This window comes from Hemicordylus capensis, chromosome 1 (genome assembly GCF_027244095.1).
Source record: "Hemicordylus capensis ecotype Gifberg chromosome 1, rHemCap1.1.pri, whole genome shotgun sequence".
NCBI lineage: Eukaryota > Metazoa > Chordata > Lepidosauria > Squamata > Cordylidae > Hemicordylus > Hemicordylus capensis.
The window spans coordinates 185,256,872-185,273,039 of NC_069657.1; the positions used below are offsets into that span (position 1 = coordinate 185,256,872).

General features: G+C 41.7%; 1 long non-coding RNA gene across 2 annotated transcripts in view; it reads right to left on the minus strand.

Annotated features, from left to right (window-relative positions):
* The window catches only part of LOC128341457 (uncharacterized), a 196,953-nt gene extending 181,181 nt beyond the window's left edge, over nt 1–15,772 (minus strand). For both annotated transcript variants that reach the window (XR_008314421.1, XR_008314420.1), the window contains exons 1-2: nt 15,641–15,772; nt 6,823–6,900 (exon numbers count right to left, since the gene is read on the minus strand). This is a non-coding gene — a long non-coding RNA (uncharacterized LOC128341457). The remainder of the gene's footprint in view (nt 1–6,822; nt 6,901–15,640) is intronic.
* Between the last annotated feature and the right edge of the window lie 396 nt (nt 15,773–16,168).

Genomic DNA, 16,168 nt, shown 5'->3' on the forward strand with positions numbered 1-16,168 from the left:
GGTAGACCAACTCCAGACTTAGTGTGTCAGCCAACCTCAGAGGACTGGCCTACCCAAGTAGACTAATCTTCTGAGGTGGGTAGACACACTAAGCCCAGAGCACAGGGCTGTCTACCCACTGACCCCAATTGGTAGAACAGCTCTCCCTGAAAAAACAGCATCATTTTGAGGCCCATTTTTCCAGCTCTCCTTGGAAAAATGGGCCTCAAAGTGGCACTCGAATCACTCAAATCTGAGTTATTCATTTTCGATTACAAACAATGAATCCACTCTCACTTGCTACCAGATAATCTATACACAGAACAGCTCAGAAACAACAAAACCCAGTACCCCATGGGCTTGTGGGTATGGGGGTGGTTGGTACCCTATGTACACTACACCACAACTCGCTCTGGGCCACCCCGATGCTCCCCAAGTGGAGTTATGGGGCTGCTGAAATCCCCATTATTCCCTATGGGGGGGAAGCTTAAAGATGCACAAACTTCACAAATTCTTTAAAAATCACCCATTTCACCAATTCCTTTGAAATCTGGATGGTAGCATGCACCCATTGGGGTACTACCACCCGACCCACTCTTATGCCCCCGAAGCCCCTTTTCTGCCCCAAAGATGTGCAAACTTCACAAATTCTTTAAAAATCAGCCCTTTACCCAATCACTCTGAAACCTGGATGGTAGCAGGCACCTATTGGGGCATTGCCACCCGACCTACTATGGCACTCCTAGGAGGCACCCACAGGCAGAAATGGGCACTGTCTGTCACCATTGTTCCATAGGGCAACAGCAGAGCTTTGCAAAGAACAAGGTTTCCAAAGGTCACGCACATCCACTGTGTCACTCACCACATCCATTGTGTCCCACCATCCCCACCCCAGAAATGCAATTATCCATACACAACAGTGTGAAGCAACAACAATGAAATGCACTGCCCCACACGCCCCTTCCCAATGCAAGCTAACAGCAGCAGGCAGCAGTAACAAGCAAGCAAGTAAGTCTGATATCACAGATGCAGCAGACTAGGGCCAACAACAGCATCAAATGTGCCCTGCCCTCCCTCCCCCAAGCATTTTTCATCCACAAGCAACAGACACAGTCAGCTACATCTGTAACACCCGGACATAAAAGCGGGTTAAGTAAGGAAGGGTGCAAAACAACATTCTGCCAGTGTAACAGCGAGGTTTGGCCCCCCCCTCCCACCTACACAAGTAAAAGAGTGATGACAACAACAATAGCACACAATTTTTTGGTGCATTTTTTTTGACATTTCTGCAACAGAAATTTCTGCTGGTGCCTGTGGCACCAGCACAACCTATTGTAGATGTAAGCAATCTAGTTTGAATAAAAATGATGATGATGATGATGATAGAAGTCACAATATGACCCAATCTTCATTGCAAAGAAGTCCACACACACACACACACACACACACAGAACCTGTCCTGTGCCCATCCAAGAGGTCCCCAAAATACAGGAACAACAACAAACCATCCAAGGCATTTGAATTGCATAATATATATATACTGCTAGACTTGAAATTATGTAGGGGGGAAGCATAGTATGCCTCTGTGTGTGTGTGTGTGTGTGTGTGTGTGTGTGCTCTGCGAAAGGGTTAGTGGGTTTAGGGTTAATTTTAGCCATGGCCTCAGAATGCTGCGGGTGGGGGTGGGGGGTAAATGGGTGCAGGGAGGAGGCTAGAGTCTGTGCCTTCCTGCCCACTCAGAGCCTGTAGGCTGCTGGGCAGAGAATATTTATACTGATATATTATGGGCACAGAGGGCTGGAGGACAGGCTTCTGTTTTGTAAAAATGCAAAAAATAATCTTTGGAATGAGAAAAAAGACAAATTTGTTTTTTAAAACCACGAGGCTATGCTACTTTTCTAACCACCTACTAGTACTAACTAACGGGGATCCCTCCCACACAGAACCCCTGTTTAAACTTCTTCTAAACGAAACACACAACTTTTTAAATTCAATTGCAACCCAAAACCTCCCTCCAAACAGGTAAAAACCCCAAGAATGCAGAATTCAAGAGGTAGGTGTGTGTGTGTGTGTGTGTGTGTGTGTGTGTGTGTGAGAGAGAGAGAGAGAGAGAGAGAGAGAGAGAGAGAGAGAGAGAGAGAGAGAGAGAGAGAAAATGGGTACACTCACTCAGTCTATAGCTTCACCCACGTTGTTGTGTCTAGTTATCCACTTCTGTGGTCTGGTCTCTGAGTCTACTCTTTCTTCTTCAATCTTCTTCTCCTTCAGTCTTCAGATTTGAGGAGGGGGGGGGGAAGGGCTGGGACAAAAGCCTGGAAAATTGGGGGGAGGGGTGGCTGGCCAGGTGGCCACAGGGGCTGGGGCTAGTGGCTGGCACAGACACAGCAGACACAGGCAAGCACTGATTCAGCAGGAAAAAAGAATTATCTTCTTCTCAAGAACAAAAAACAAGCAATGCAGCAGATAATTCATTCCCAGGCTGGCATGCAACAGGGGAAGGCAGGCTGGGTAGCAAGGCAGGCTGGGCTCAGGCTGGCAAGGCAGAAGGCAATAGGCATGGCATGGCAAGGCAAGGCAAAGCTCGCTCGTTCTCTCTCTATTCTCCCATGAGGCAGAAAGACAGAATGGTGGCTGCTGCCTCTTTAATTGGAAATCCTTCCTTTAACTTCCCCCCCCCACCCTTGCCCCTTCTTTGACTCTTCCCCTGGCCAATGTGGGGTCAGTCAAGAGTGGCAAGAGCCAAAAGAGACAATCTGGAACCAGGAGGGAATCGTCAGCAGATCAGCCCATCCTTTCATTCACCGATATGAAGCTTGGAAGGGCAGGAAATTCAAATTGACATCAAACACAAAATGGAGACTACACAGAGATCGGCACAAAATGGAGGTCCGAAACAACAAAACCTTTGGCTCCAAAATTCAGCCAATTTGTTCTGGAGCCAAATCTTTCTGGACTTGCAGATGAGTGGTTTTTGTTCACGAATCGCCCGAAACAGGCAGATTCGGGTTCAGATTGTTCTGTACTCGAAACATGTTGCACATCTCTAGTACAAGGCATCTCAAGTGCATGGAGAAGCTGGGCATGAATGATTTACAGAAATAAAATATCAAATGTAAGAATAAGATATGGTGAAAGATTGGCCCACAGTTTCACTCAAAAGGAGAATGGTTTTTGAAAGCTGAGGAGAAAGAGATACATATCACTTTGGGACTTGTACATAATGCCGCATTTCATCTTTTTAATTTTTTTTTCCCATTACACATTAGATAAAGTTTCAAAGCAGGCTTGCATGTTATATTCAGCCATTGATAGAACAAAATTCTACAGAAATTCTTTATTAAGAATAAAGTCACTAAAAGAGTCCAACATTTTTTCACAGATTGGTCCACAGATGAACCAGGGGGAAAAACACAATGATTGTGGTCTTCTTACCTTTTGATAGTATTGTATTATGGCAGTCTGGCTTCTACAGCTTCTGCTGCTTTGGAGGAAAAAAACTACTTGCCAGTTGCAAAACAGAACTGGACAGCCAGATGTACAAGGTTAGACACACACACATGCACAGCTGTGCTAACACAAAGCAAAGCAGGCATGGAGCACATCTGCTCTTCCAACTCTATCCCCCTCTGCTCAGGAAAAGTTGCCAGTTAGGCCTAACTGTGCCAAATCATGTGGCAGAGGGGTTTTTTGATGTGGACAAATATCCAGTGGGGACTACAAGGAGACTAAAATTGATTTCTGTTTATGATCCTAGAGGGCTTTTGAAAACAAACCTTTTAAATTAACAGTAGGTGGTAGGATAAGAAGTAGAGGGTTGGTTGTGGTTTTTTTCCCCAGCAATTTCTTCCATTAATGTTCTTGCTTTTGAAAAACAAAGTCAATTTTCATTGCCTTTTTATAAGTTCTCAAGCAAGCATTTCCCATAACCATATCTGATCTCAGCTTGAAATACATTATTGAACTAAAGCCCTCACCCTACACAGAGGCATGCTCATTTCAACAGGACAGAAGGCCTGGAGCAATTAATTTTGTGCACATTTTTCTGCTCTGCAATTATGAGGAGCTTTTTTCAAAAGGCATTTTCTGGTTTCTGATATTTTTAAGACTAAAGTAAAAGCCATGTTCTGCCATCACAACTTTCATTGAATTGAAGCTAGTCACTTAATACAATATAAATCAAATCAAGAAAGCAGCTACTGTATTTTACAGCATTGCTGGACTCTTGTCACAAACATACACAAAATAACCATCACACTATAGTAGTTCCCTCCAAAATCAGAGGCCTCAGTCTGAACAAAACCCATAATATAGGCAATAATTCCACATCTATACAGTATTATGCTGCTGGCAGTTAAATCTCTGACACATATTGGTAAGGTTGAAATGATAGCTTTGCTTTATGCTATCTGCTACAAAAGGTCTACAGTCCATATTCTGTGAGAAAAGGTAATCCTAGCCAACTAACAATTAAAACCCCACACACGCCCTAAAAAAGGAAGAGCTCTATGGGGCAGGCATGCAATTGGAAAGCTGACTAGGAGGAGGTTCCCAGAATCTAAAGGGGCAGAAAGCTCAGAGATAGGGTTCCTAAAGGAAAGAGATAGAATCTATAAATATAATTCTCGAAGGCGTACCCGTGGCTAATCCCATGTGTGGCAGCTCTCGCAAGAGTTTGTGAGCAGAAGCACAGTGGTGATTGGGCAGTGGAAATTCCATATGCAGGTAGGGAGGAGGAGCCTGTGATGGTTAAGGTCAGTTGGAATACAAGTGGGCAGGGGTCTGCGAAGAAAGGGGTCATGAGGAAGGAAAGAGCCCCTTCAGGAGAAGGAGGCTGCTGTTATGAGATGAGGAAACAAGTTGAACAAGATCTGTTAACTCAGGAAGGGAGAGAGAGAGAGAAGGGAGGGGAAGAGCGAGTGGAGGAGAGAGAAAGAGAGAAAGAGAGAAAAAGAAGGGATGGGCCCGAGCCTATCAATGGCCTGAGAACAAACAGCCATTGCAATGCCTATTAGCAGCAAGGAAAGAGCCAGACAACCACTGCTGCTGTTTGGGGCTACTGAGGCCATTGGCAGAGGGAGGCAGGCAGGCAAGGGACAGGCCCAATCCTGTCGACGGCCTGAGGGGAATGAGCGGCCATGGCGATGGCGGCAGCGAGGGAGGGCCCAGTCAACCGCTGCTGCTGCTGCTGCTCCTGTAAGGAGCAGGTTTTCCGTTAGATGGGAGTTGTAGTCAACTCCCATCACAACTTCAGCCCTTCTGCTGTTTTTGGACTACAACTCCCATCATCCCCAATCACAGTGTCCAATATTTGAGGATTATGGGAGCTGTAGCCCAATATCTGCAGAAAACCCAAAGCTGTGCAGTCCTGGGTTAGAACAGAGCTACTGTTCCTTCAAGGGCTCCAAAATACTGACAACATGAACAAATTATTAGGTAGTAGTTAATGCTTGCATTCATTCTATATCTCCAATTCTTTATGCTACAAACACATTTTATGATGGGGTGTTTTTGTTTTTAGCATTTTATGTCATTTTATCTGGACAGTTATATATCTTTCCCCTTTCCATTTGTAGAGCCATATTTCACAGTTGTTATAAAGACATAGAGCACTGAAAGCTAAATCTTAATTTCAGCTGATTCATGTCCCACATTAAAATAATTCAAGTCCTATTAATTCCAATGTAAGAATTTAGCATGCATTTCAATTTCTTCCCCTCTGATTTCTTGTGTTCCTATGTAAAAACCATGTTCTGCTATCACAACATTCAGGGAATTGGAACTAGTCACATAGTACATTAAAAAGGAAATCAAGAAAACAGTTAATTGATTTTACAGCAAATGCAGCTGAATGGTGGAATCCTATGTACACCAACCCGTAAGTAATCACCAAAAAAACCCACAGTGGAACTTATTTCCAAGTAAACATTCACAGGATCATGCTGTAAAAGATCATGCCCATGATGATTAATTGTGTACAAGCTTTTAAATATGCCCAGAGGGAGGCATTTTATTGGTTTTTTTCTCACTCTAGCTATGCTTGGCTAGAGGTTATGCTTGGCTAGAGGTTACGCAGTCTTCAACTCTTCATATATCAGTACAGTGGTCCCTCGACTTACAAACTACTCGACATAAGTATTTTTCGAGTTACAAACGGCAGTTTTAGATCCAGTTTTAGATTCGGTTTTTTCGACTTACAAATTTTTAGATGGGGTTTCCTCGACTTACAAATTTTACATGCGGTTTCCTTGACTTACGAATTTTACATGCGGTTTCCTTGACTTGCCTGCCTGTTTACTGCCTGTTTATTCTTGAAAAGAAATGTTCCTGTGCAGTTTGCAAGCCTTACTGGGGGGTCTGGGTCTTTTTTCTAGGCTCCGGAACGCATTAATCCGTTCCCAATGCATTCTTATGGGAAACCGCTTTTCGACTTATGAACTTTTCGACTTACAAATGTGCATTCGGAACGGATTAATTTCGTAAGTAGAGGGACCACTGTAAACTGTGAAACTGCACCAGTACTTGTAAAAGGTAAAGTATGCCGTCAAGTTGGTGTCGACTCCTGGTAATCACAGAGCCCTGTGGTTGTCTTTGGTAGAATACAGAAGGGGTTTACCATTGCCATCTCCCACGCAATATGAGATGATGCCATTCAGCATCTTCCTATATCACTGCTGCCCGATATAAGTGTTCCCCATAGTCTGAGAAACATACCAGCGGGGATTCAAACTGGCCACCTCTGGCGTGCTAGTCAAGTCATTTCCCTGCTGTGCCATTAAGTGGCTAAATCAGTACTTGTAGATCTACATTTTTTGGTATTGAGAGGATAATGTACTGGTCACTCACCATGATAGAGTCCCCTTGATCGCAAGAACATCACTTTAATATCAGGAACTTGAAGCTTCTCTTACCTCTTCAAAATTCCTGTTGTCAAAGAAATGTAATTAAGTACATTCATAAGATAGATGTTTATTTGGAACTCTACAACAGCAATAGATATATATATATATATAATCTAAGAACCACTGAGAACAGAAAATTAACAGTACTTGAGAGCAAAAACATTGCCAATTAAAGGGCAAAGTTAATTCATAACTTCTCTACACACACACACACAAACACAAATGTTTTTCAATAATAGCTATATCTAGATTTTTCAATATTTGAAGAATTCCCTTTCTTATTTAGACAAACTACAGGTAGCCAATATCAGGAAAATGTATTTATTAAGACCAAATAAAATGTCCCCAACTTATGGGCAAGCTTTCAAGTTTTCCAGAACTCGTAATCAGTATGGATGTTAAGCAAGAACTCAATAAGGGGAGGGGAAAAGAAAAAGTTATTATTTTTTTATTTTAAACCTTATATCCCGCTCTTCCTCCGAGGAGCTCAGAGCAGTGTACATGGTTATTTTTATCCTCACAACAACCCTGTGAGGTAGGTTAGGCTGAGAGATACATGACTGGCCCAGAGTCACCCAGTGAGTTTCATGATTGAATGGGGATTCAAACTCGGGTCTTCCTGGTCCTAGTCCAACACTCTAGCCACAACGCTATGCTGATGCTGTTGAAGTTGGGCATCATGCCAGACCTTTTCTCTCCCTCCCTTTTTGTTTGCAGTTGGCTGCTTAATCTCAATCTTGAAGAAGAAATTCTGAAAACTCAAAGGCTTGCTCACTTCTGTATGACATTTTCATTAGTCCTAATTAAGGTCCTACTGCTACTATTGGATTTATTATTTAGATTTTCATTGCATGTTATTTCACATGTGTATGTTTTCAGTTCCATTTCATCCCAAAAAACATTTTTAGGGCACAAATTTGATATACCCTCATCAGAGTGGGATCGAGGACCATGGGGACTCTGCTGTCTGGGTGCAGCTTATCACACTATAAGTCTGCCGTCGATACACACTTACTTGGGAGTAAGCCTCATGGAACTCAATGGGACTTAGCTCCAAGTAAATATACACAGGACTGAGCTATAAGAAGTCAGAGTGGGTCTTAAAGGACATTTTGAATTGGCAGAGAGAGGCTTGAGTGCTGCTAGCCAAGCACAGTACTGGCATAGCAATGCTTGGGAGGCGATTTCACAAGCCAATCCGTTCATGTCATTGGATTACCTCTTCAGCCTACAAAACAAATAGGCCATACGTTTCCCTGAAAACTAGGGGTGGACATATGATCGCAAACCTCAGGCCACTGCAGCTAACCATGTCACTGCAGTGATGTGTTCAGACTCCGGGGAGAAAGTGCAGACTAAACTGCTCATCGAACATTCATTCTCAGCAATTCCATGAAGCAAAGCAACCTTGACATCGTTGCCAAATAAAGCTACTCACCTGCCCTTCCACCTGGAGGTAAGGAGCTGTCATGGCAGCTGACAACAAGTACAGAGAGATAAGAACAGGAGAAAGATCTGGGACAAAGTAATGTCAAACCTTACAAAGTCAGGGACATTTCTTAAAGAGAATAACATTTAAAAATGACCGTAGAGAATTAGCAACACCAGGGTCAAAGAAATAAACTGATTAGCTGTACATCAGCTATGGAATTACTTGCAGGACTTTTTGTCAAGGCTGGTTGAGAGATTCAGCACACGGAAAAGTGGCACACATTTCCATTTGTCATTAAAGGGCTTTTTCAAAAGAAAGTTTGTTCAAGAAGAAGTAAGAGCGTCCCTGGAAACCTTTGGTCGTAGGGGAAACACACATCTGCATTGCAGAAACCTCAGCACATAACCGGCAATTCCCTGGTGACAGGCAAACCTTCAGCCACCATACCCAGTGCACATATGTCCTTATGCAACAGTCATGGACACCTACTGGCTAGTTCCTGTGACATAATCTGCAACAAGCCACTCTTTTTCTGTTTGAATGATACACATCCCTGTGCATCCCCCACATTGTTATACAATCTCCACGAAGTTTTCTGTTTAGCAGTTTGAAGCAGCAAACATTGTTTATCCCCACAGCAATGCTAGCCAGTAACCACCCAGAATAAGACTTCCTTCCTCCATTACATTTTTATACTGTAACACTGCAGGATACTGGCTAATGCATGGGTAGCACTAAGAAATAGTTGTCAGTACAAGCCAAGTCTGTTGTAAATCTTTCCACTGACCTTGGTTCTACATGAAAGCACAGTCTGAAGAAATCACACGATCCCTTGATTCGTGTGGGTAAGTTTTCCATGTTTCAATATCAGACATCTGTATTGCGGGCCCTCAAGACTGGAATTCACTGGCACATGGGTTTTGGTCCAGAATATTCTAATGCTATTGACCTTTAAGGCACAGCACAAGATTTATCTGTTTTCCAGGCTTCTCTGAACAGCCAGAAAACAAAAGAAACTGGAAAGGAATCTTTTCTTATTAGCTGATGTCACCTAGACTTTGATCAAATATGGGCCCCACTGAGGTTTAAATATATACCAATTGCATGGTTTTTATATCTAGTTTTAACAGATTACAGAAATGTGGTTATTCAGACTTGTGCTTGGTCTGAAAACCTGAAACTATAAAGGTGATAAATATTCAGTGATAATTGTATTACATTCTAAGTGTGCCTAGATTCTAACAGAGCTAGGCACAATTTGTAGAAAGCATGTCTACTGATTCACATATTCAGAGAGAGCTGATTAAGGCTTACTGCATGTACACACAAAAAATGTAACATGTGAAAGAGAGTAACATATCTTGAATGACACCATAATCATTTTTCTCATTTGGATGAGGAGACACACACATACCTCTAAGGAGCTTTTAAGAGACCCATTATCTTAAAATGCACTATGGGGGCCGTGATCCCCTTCCCCATGTATGTGAGAAGTTTCAAGGCTCTAGGACCAACTGGTGATTTTTAGTGATTCTTTTCAATTTCCCCATTCACCTCTATGGGGGAAATTCTGTTCCATTTTGCTAATTCTAAAATTCCAATGTATTTATTATATTAATTTCAATATTTCAGAATTAATTCTGACTTTACCAATCTGATTTTTAAAAATCAGATTTGGATTTTAACCATTTTTACCAATTTAGGGCAATTTCTGACAAAATCCAAATTTTTGAATCTGAATCTGCACAGGCCTACTATCCATTATCCCACATGACTTAAAAGATAAATTCAAGCACCAGGGAACTCATAATTGCTCGATACTCCCTGTAGCTTTAAAAATTCATATTTTTCTACTATAATGTGGGAAGAGGCCCTGAGATATTTGATGAAGTCATTCATAAAGTAGTTCATGTTATGATGAAGTCATTCATAAAGTAGTTCACCACTCAGAACTTTTAAAAAGCAGTATCATATTATTCCTTCATATTCACACAAAGGAACAAAATGAACTGACAAACAGAATTAAAGATTTCAATCCACAGACTATTCATCCCTTAAACTTGCTGGGGGATACCTTTTTTTGTTTTTTAATGGATGTACTTGTAAAAAGTGAAGCTTTGTTAGTGAGTTTCATAAATGAAGAGTTGCACAAAGCTATCCAAAGCATTTCAACATTTTAAAACTCCATTCCTATAAAAATTTAAAAGTTCCAATAAAGAAGTTCCACTGACATTTCCTTCTCAGTTAAAACATATATATCACTACCTGATAAGTCATGCTTAGTTGGAAGAGAGGAAGGTCAGAAAGAAATACATATTAAAACAAACAAGAATGCAAAGCTTGCAAGCAAACTAGCCTTCAGCTAAGCACATTGACTATGTATTCAGCAAAGATGAACTACAAAAAGGAACCCTAGTTTAATATATAGCATTCAAATTTTCAAAAAAAAATCCATTAATGCAGCAGCCAGATTGGTCTCTGGGTCATCTCAGGGAGGCCATTCACTCCTATCCTAAAAGACCTACATGGGTTGTCAATAAGTTTCTGGGCAAAATACAAGGTCTTGGCTATAACCTATAAAGCCCTAAACAGCTTGGGCCCTGGTTATTTAAGAGAACATCTTCTTCGCTATGAACCACACCACCCATTGAATCATCAGGAGAAGTTCATCTGCAGTTGCCACCAGCTCGTTCGGTGGCTACTCAAGGACAGGCCTTCTCCATTGCTGCCCCAAGGCTTTGAAACATGCTCCCTGCTGAAATAAGAGCCTCCCCATCTCTTACAACTGTTATAAAGGTAGTCAAGACACATTTGTTCACCCAGGCTTTTAATTAGATACTGTTTTAATAGTTTGATTATTTTTAATAGTTTTAACTTGTTTAAAATTTTAAATTGTTGTAATGTTTTAACTTTTTTACTTGTTGTTTTTATTGTTTTGTTGTAAACCACCCAGAGACTTGCGTTTTGTGTGGTATACAAATATGTTAGTTAGTTAGTTAAATAAATAAATAAATAAATTTAAAAGCTGGGGATGGCATGCAAAAAAAAATCTGATTATGGTTGTTTCAGACAAAAGAGGAAACAATTATGTAAATTTAATCAACAAGAGCTGCCCTTATTGTCTGGCTAATATTTTCAACATTAAAATATACAAAAATGTAATCAACCACATATTGCAAGGGGAGCATTAAAAAGAAGCTTCAACTCAGTTAACTTTCCTGAAGTGCAACTCTCTGCTTCTATAAGGCTCTATACCAGCCTGGCAACAATCACCTTTATTTAGGAAAAGAGATGGAAGAAATCAAAACCTAGAGAAGCACACCTTACATAAAACGTCAAGCCTGTCAAAACCTTCTTGAATACCATCATCTCACACCATAAAACTAGCTACAAAGGTTATTTAGAACCAACACTTTGGTTCGTGCAGATGTATATATTAAAATAAGCCATGTCTATGTAGACATAGCCACATGTCTAACCCTGCTAACTTGGCAAAGAGGCACCTTTTAACATGGTGATTCTCTTTTATTGAGCAGGGGGAGAGTAACTGGCCCTACCCACCCCCAGCACAGTACCTCCAGTGACTGTTGCTGGTGTCTGTCTTATGTTTCTTTTAGATTGTGAGCCCTCTGGGGACAGGGATCCATCTTATTTATATTCGTCTGTGTAAACTGCCCTGAGCCATTTTTGAAAGGGTGGTATAGAAATTGAATAAATAATAATAAATAAATAATATTGCACCAGTGGAATGACTTGATTAGCAAGCCAGAGGTTGCTGGTTCGAGTCCCCACTTTATCAGGCAGCAGCAATATTTATTATTATCTCTTGTTTACACAGTCAGACAGGTGTTATTCACTGGTTTGGTTTTATTATTATTATTATTATTATTATTATTATTATTATTATTTTACATTTATATCACGCTTTTCCTTCAAGGAGGTCAGAGTGGTGTACATGGTTATGTTTATCCTCACAACAACCTTGTGAGGTAGGTTAGGCTAAGACATGCATGACTGGCCCATAGTCACCCAGTGAGTTTCATGGTTGAATGGGGATTCGAACTTGGGTCTTCCTGATCCTATTCCAACACTCTAACCACTACACGATGCTAGCTATAGGATATATAGGAAGATGCTGAAATATGATATATTTGATATATAGGAAGATGCTGATATAGGAAGATGCTGAAAGGCATCATCTCATACTGCACAGGAGATGGCAATGGTAAACTCCTCCTGTATTCTACCAAAGACAACACAGGGCTCTGTGGTCACCAGGAGTCGACACTGACTCGACGGCACACTTTAGTTTATGTAGACATGCATATAAATGTATACACATGATTAGATGGACCTTTGGTCTGATCTAATAATCTCTTGTGTTCCGTACTCTCATCTACAGTCAATGGGCTAGCAAATAAAGGGCTGGAGACCTCTTTACATTTTAGAAGTACAAGTGTGTGTGTGTGTGTATACACACACAAAAATGTAATGTGTGAATGAGACAAATATGTTTATCATATAGATACATCAGGGAACCAAGATTAACTGACGCTCCTGTCATGTCTGCAACCCCAGATTTGCTGCCAGAAAGGCAGGTTTTATTTCAGTCAAATACTGTAATTTTGGGCAGAAACGCCACATCGGCGTAAAAGCCGCAGTAAGGAAAAAAGGCTGAAAAATTGCAGAAACCCAGCAGAAATGCCACATTGGCGGGGGGGGGGAGTTAGAGGGGGACATCATGCATTATTTTTTCCTGTAGTGTTGAAAATTTTACTACAGCTTGATCCTGAATTCTAGCCTAAATGCCACATTGGTGTAAACACCACAGGCAGCAATAAACAACTTTTAATAACGTACCCGCCACAGCCTTTCTATACTACCTAAAATTACAGTAGATTTAAATCATGATTTAAATCACCAGTCAGGAAGATTCATTTTACTCATTGTTTTCTGTGAAAAGTGCATTCGTGCTATCAGATATAACCATAATATATATTCTTCACTACTCAGGGACAGAAGTAAGCTTCATCCTTTGAAAGCACTATATTGTACACTATATATTGTAAAGCAGTTATTTCAGGGGTAGCCCAGACTATAGGGCTGCCAAATGCCACTTTGCCCCACCAGCCCTGCCCTCTGCAGGGTTTAAAGGGGATGTGGGATGAGGAGAGAAGACTGGTTGCTGGCAGCTTCTTTTCATCGCCCCTTGGCCCCCTTTCAAGGCCATGGCACTCCTGATCTACTCCACATGCTAGTCTTGCAATGAGTGCAGGGCCAGGGCAGGACACTTTGTGGCAGACTTCCATCCTGACCCCCACGCTCCTTGCAAGAGCTTCCAAGGGCTTCCAATTACCTCCTGATCAGCCCCTTGCAAGCGACATGGGGCTAGTATGGGAAGCATCCTTACCTATCCCCATGCTCCTGATGAGTTGTGAGGACTTGCAAGAGGCACAGCGCCAGGATGAAAAGCTCCCCAGAAGCCTCCCATCCTAGTCTCCCACTCTATGCAGAGCACCCCCATTTCCCTCTACCTGCTGGTGGCAATGCCACCACTGCCAGTGCCACCCTGCTCCTTCCTCCTTCCTGTCACATGATATCTCATCCTGCCTTTTGAGAGGGCAGGCAGTGAGGAAGTTGGTAGAGTCAAAATATAGCCTGCCACTCCAACTTGCCCAGCCCCTGTCTTTTCAAAAAGCAGGGTGGTGCAGGTGCCACGAGGGAAATAAGGAGCAATATAAGGGTGGTAGTGGTGGTGGCACTGCTGCTGGGAGGGTTTTTGCAGGGGCAGCCGCCAACAGCTGGGTGAAGCAGCACTTCTAAAATAATCAGAAACTCACAATAAACTCATATTTTCAGCACTTTTGTTTAGAGGACTACGTTTCAGTAGGCAGCACATGCAGTTTTGTTCCCAAATCACCAGCAGCAAATCTTTAGAATACAGGGGGTGGGGATTATTATTATTTTTAAAGACAATATGTGCAAAGCATATATTTTAGACTATCCAGTTCCTCAAGTAAATGAAGCTTGAAACAAATGTTATAGTTCAGGCTTGGCTACTGACTAGAATCTTATCGCATTTTAAAACTTTTTTCTAAAGTTTAGGCAATGGCTAAAAGTCCAGAAAGGTGGGGTAGTCAATTGTGGACATAATTAGGTCCATCAAGAAAACACTATTTTGTAACATTCTAGGTAAAAGAAAATTTGAGAATCATTCAACTCTTACCCCTTAGGGGCTGACTGGTTTCTCCGCTCTCCTGCTTCTGTTTGTCTTTTTTTATTGGGGGGGGGCATTTATGGGTGTGTGTTTTTACTGTTAACTGGTTTTAAGATTTTAAATGTGATTTTCATGGAGTTTTATTGCATTTTAACTTTTGTTAAAATGTTTAACTTGGGATGCATTATGAAAGGCGGTATAAAAATTGAATAAATACTGATGAAGTCAACACCTACCCAGATGCACCATATTTTGTCAAGTATAAATTTAGATTAGTTTTAGAAAATAATATGTTTAGGTAACCACATCACCCTTTCATAGTAAACATAAGAAATGCAGAAACTCTGTTTAAAAAGAGAAATTTCACTGAGACTTCTTCAGAGCATGAAAATTGGACTAAAATTAAAATAAATACTAAGGGAGATAATGAGAATCACCATCCCATCTACATAGGATTCTCCCTCACACACCTCTAGAGCTTCTCTTGGGAAAGTGGGGGGGGGAGACACTATTAGTGCATATTAATTCATTTAAATTGCTCCCTTACCTTTCACTGAGAATGATAACTTTTCAAAAACAGCTTTTCAAAAGGCATACAACTCATCTCAGATACTTTCAAACAATCCCATTCTGAAACAGGATCTGCTTATTTCAGACCTCATAACCTGTTGTGCCCGGTTACTATGCTTGACAAATCATAGGCAAAAGGAGAAAAAGGCTGCTATACCTTTAACAATTCTGCAACAGAAGAAATTTGAAAGGTGCAGCTTTCTTCACACAACATGAAAAGCTGTACCATCAAAATGCCCTCTTCCACATTTTTTTAAAAGGACTGTTTAAGGCCTAGGGTTGGAGTGTCCCCATTTCTGAAATAGCAACCTGATTAAAAAGGATTTTTTACTATCTCTCGAAGAGGGCTATGAATGAAGGTGCAGATTGAAAAGAATTTTGCACACAAAATGTTACCGTGTTAAATTACAGCAAGAATATGAAATCAAGCGATTCTGGCTCTCTCTCCGCCTCAAGCCCCATAGTTTCTACAAGTCTAGAGACTGGGGCTCATATCTGCTTGGTAGCCACACTCCCTGGCCCAGAAGATCTTGCCTTTAATACCTGAGGTGTGAATGTTGCTGGGATTACTAGAGGTGTATCTACACCGGAAGTTTCCAGTAGTTTAGTGGTCTTTCTCTATCCCTGTATAACCTTGTAGGTGGGGAACAAGAAGAGCTCTGCAGGAGAATTCTCTCGATAGCACCATCAAACTACATTTCCCAGAATTCCTTGCAAGACGCTTTGTCTTTTAAACTGGTGTCGACCCGTTCTATGTTTGGCTTGCAGACAGTCGAGGAAGTGCGCCCAGCACGTGCTCAGCAACGCTCCTGACTCTGACTGTAGCATTATTCTTTGCTTTGCACTTCTGGAAGTAGCCAGGGATGTAGCTATAACTGAGCGGGTAGGTTCGAAGAACCCGGGCCCCCAGTTCCATCCCTACCTATTTAATCTTTTTCTCTCCCTCACTGCGCGGGTCCACCGGGGAGAGTGGGGCAAACAGGAGCCCCCTCCCCTAGTTACGCCCCCGGAATCAGCCTTGACTCTGAGAAATCTCCTGTTCTCATTGCGTTAGAGGCAGGTCCTTCTCCT